The sequence below is a fragment of the Anarrhichthys ocellatus genome, unplaced genomic scaffold, assembly GCF_004355925.1.
Source record: "Anarrhichthys ocellatus isolate YVR2014 unplaced genomic scaffold, GSC_Weel_1.0 scaffold3114, whole genome shotgun sequence".
Classification (NCBI taxonomy): Eukaryota; Metazoa; Chordata; class Actinopteri; order Perciformes; family Anarhichadidae; genus Anarrhichthys; species Anarrhichthys ocellatus.
Genome location: NW_022283088.1, coordinates 2,990 through 6,213, shown reverse-complemented (window position 1 = coordinate 6,213; position 3,224 = coordinate 2,990). Strand labels below are relative to the sequence as shown.

Genomic DNA, 3,224 nt, shown 5'->3' with positions numbered 1-3,224 from the left:
CTCTCTCTCTCTCTCTCTCTCTCTCTCTCTCTCTCTCTCTCTCTCTCGCTCTCTCTCTCTCGCTCTCTCTCTCTCTCTCTCTCTCGAGTCCGTTCAGCTGCTCGGTGAAGCCGCTGCCATCTGCTTATTCGGCTCCAGACTCCTTCAGATCAGTTTGGGCCACGATAAAAACGACCAGCTCTGGTGGTTTTGATTTTGAGCAGGGCCTCAAGGTTGATTAGCATATTTTCACCCAGTGTACAGACAACAGTCCACCCCCCACCCACCCTTTCCTCTCCCCCCCCACCCATGTGTTTGATTCCTCGGCCGTGACAAAGAGCTTCAACCTTTATCCATGTGTGTTGGTGAGATGGGGGGCCCTTAGATTAAGGGAAAGCTTCCTGCTCTTTATTTGGGGAGTCCCCCCGGGAGACGCTTTGGGAATGACTTTCGTCGAGTCACTAACGCCTACTCTCACACACACACACACACGCACGCACGCACGCACACACACACGCTCAGACGCACTTCTACACACACACACACCTTTCACCCCCTGCCTTTTCTTCAAGCTGCCCATTGACTGGGAACTGGTTGTTGTGTAACACAGAGTACTTTCACAAGCGCGCACACACACAGACACGCACGTCACACAGAGGCCCCCCAGTCTGTTCACAGTAGGTGAGCTCTGCAGAGGTTCCCCGTTCATGTCTCTGTAACAAACTAACCAAAACTAACGTAACTAGAGCAACACACACACGTGAATATAAATCAGCATCCCGCTACGAGATGGACAACACGCAGTCATTTTTCAAGCAAAAAGGCCAAACACGTGCCTGTTCCAGCTTCTCCTGTGTGCCGATTTGCTGCTTTTTTTTCTGTTTTATATGATCGTAAATTTAAAGTGTTTGTCATTTTAAGATGTCACTTTGGGCTGTGAAACTGCGGTCGACATTTTTCATTATTTTGATATTTGCAGACAAGATAACTATAATCAGGAAGTCAGGATGAATATAACCATAAGACCATTTAAATGCTTTTATTTTCTGATGATGCTTCCCTGTTGCCCCTCTTTCAAAATGTTTGAGGGCACTTAAACTACAGCTTCTTTTGTTTTTTTCAAAACTGCTTTTATCTTGTCGCTGTTTGGTTTAGTCCCTACACACTGCTTTGCAGTTAAAAATATTGAATCGACTGACTTTGTCACCACCCAGTCCTTTCGAGAGCCGGGAGTAAAATGTGACAAATCTTAAAGTTGTAACTCACCTTAAAGTAAAATAGTCCGAGATAGTTCCTAATTGGACCAAATTCAAAATTAGTGTCACATGATGGCCTCATCAATTCAGGTGTTGGCGGACTGTTTTAAACCTTTGTAGATACTGATGTTTTTTCTTTGGAAAATACTTGGTTCTTAAAAACAGGATATACTTTGGTGTGTGTGTGCGTGTGCGTGTGCGTGCGTGCGTGTGTGCGCGCATTTCAGCAGCTGTGAAAAACTGCTTTGGTTCAAGCTAGTCACCATTTAACTGATATATATTGGCTTCCATCAGCCCAAACGAATCAACTCAAAGCTCAAATTGATGTTAAAATCATCTGAATTGCAGTCGCACTCTTTTGCTTTGATGAGGATGACGTCGAGTCTGCATGCGCGCGTGTTTTTTTTTGTAGGTGAAGGTCGTTGCAGAAAGAAGCCCCATCCAAACAGCAGCCATTTTAATTTGTTTGAAGGGGGAAGAGAAGTGATAACCTCCCTCTGCAGCCGCACACCCGGGGAGGAGAGAGAGAGAGAGAGAGAGAGAGAGAGAGAGAGAGAGAGAGAGAGGACTGAGCAGAATTGCGATAACGTGCCGGATAGAGAGAGTCAGAAAAAAGAGAGAGGTGGAAAGGAGACTGTAATATGTGTGTGTGTGGCTCAAGGCTGCATGTTTGTCCAAAGGCTAAAGACTGTCAACCAGCTCGTCGCTGGGGACGACGAGCGGGCGCGAGTCGTTACTATCAGCACGTAATTTAATGCCGAGTACACGCGCCCGTGTGTGTTTTTCCATGTGTGTTTGTGTTGCGATTTCTGGATGTCAGTTACAGTTCTGTGGGCCTGAGGAGAGTGCAGCGGCGTCCCTCAGGGCGCTGTTAGTGCCACTCGTACAGATGTGCTGGGCTGCCACTCTGTCAGTTTCTCTGCGTGTGTGTGTGCGTGTGTGTCTGTCCTTCTCTTACAGGAAGCTGAAGTTGCTCCTCAGGGTTTAGAGTTCTTATTAGGGTTGGATATTGTCTTGAATTCATCAGCCTTGGTTCTTATTGAATCCTGGTTCCAATTCTTGTCATATCTTTTGAGCAAGAAAAGAATGGTTGAAGGCCAAAAGACACATTTTATTTTAGGTTGCAATAAATTTGTGACAAATAGTTTCCCAACAAATCCTTGTTTCTTGGGAATTGTGAATGAAACCTAACTACAATCTCTCTTTAAATCTTCCATTTTTTGATTTATTGTATGGTATTTTTGTGTTGTTGATAGACATCATCAATTAGGTTAAAGATTTTCTTTTCAGGAAAGCTGCGTTTTTTCCAAACATAAAAACTACAGAACAAACGCAGTAATGTTTGCTTTAAAGACAGCGATCAAAATGACACACGAGGTGAATTAAAGTAATAAACTTTATTTAAAATGCGCGGTTGAAAATAAGATTCTTAACTTTGTCAATTCAATTTTCAGTATTTTAAAATACATGTTTCTGTCCTGCCAGATGATGATGAAGGAGAAGAAAGTGGCTGGTTGGTTTCTGCCAAGGACAAAGAGGTTGGTGGACATTATTAGCTTTTCAGTATGTGATGCGTATCTTGACATTCAGCCACTCTTGTCTTCTGAGGTCTTTTTCTACAAAATAGTTTGTGGTTGTGGTCTAAAAGGCAGCGGTTTTCTGTAAATAAAAACCTGATGGGCACAAAACAATAAATGTGTAAATGATGCATCAACTGTGTGTGTTTCAGGCACGGATCTACAACAGAGACAAGGGTGCGAGGATGACGGCGCAGCGGATGTCAAACAGATACTACACCAACAAGAACGTCCAGTGTAGAAACTGCAACAAGAACGGACATCTCTCCAAGAACTGCCCCGAGTCCAAAGTCAGTTCCACTCATTGCACAGCAGCATGTACAGCTTATACACACTGACGAGTACAAGTACGTAAAACTACTAACTGTGTGTGTGTGTGTGTGTGTGTGTGTGTGTGTGTGTGTGTGTGTGT

General features: G+C 44.1%; 1 long non-coding RNA gene across 1 annotated transcript in view; it reads left to right on the top strand.

The window, feature by feature from the left end:
- Positions 1-1,849: 1,849 nt before the first annotated feature.
- LOC116378759 (uncharacterized) overlaps positions 1,850-3,224 on the top strand; it is a 1,998-nt gene continuing 623 nt past the window's right edge. Inside the window, exons 1-2 of the long non-coding RNA XR_004212330.1 lie at positions 1,850-2,773; positions 2,965-3,102. This is a non-coding gene — a long non-coding RNA (uncharacterized LOC116378759). The remainder of the gene's footprint in view (positions 2,774-2,964; positions 3,103-3,224) is intronic.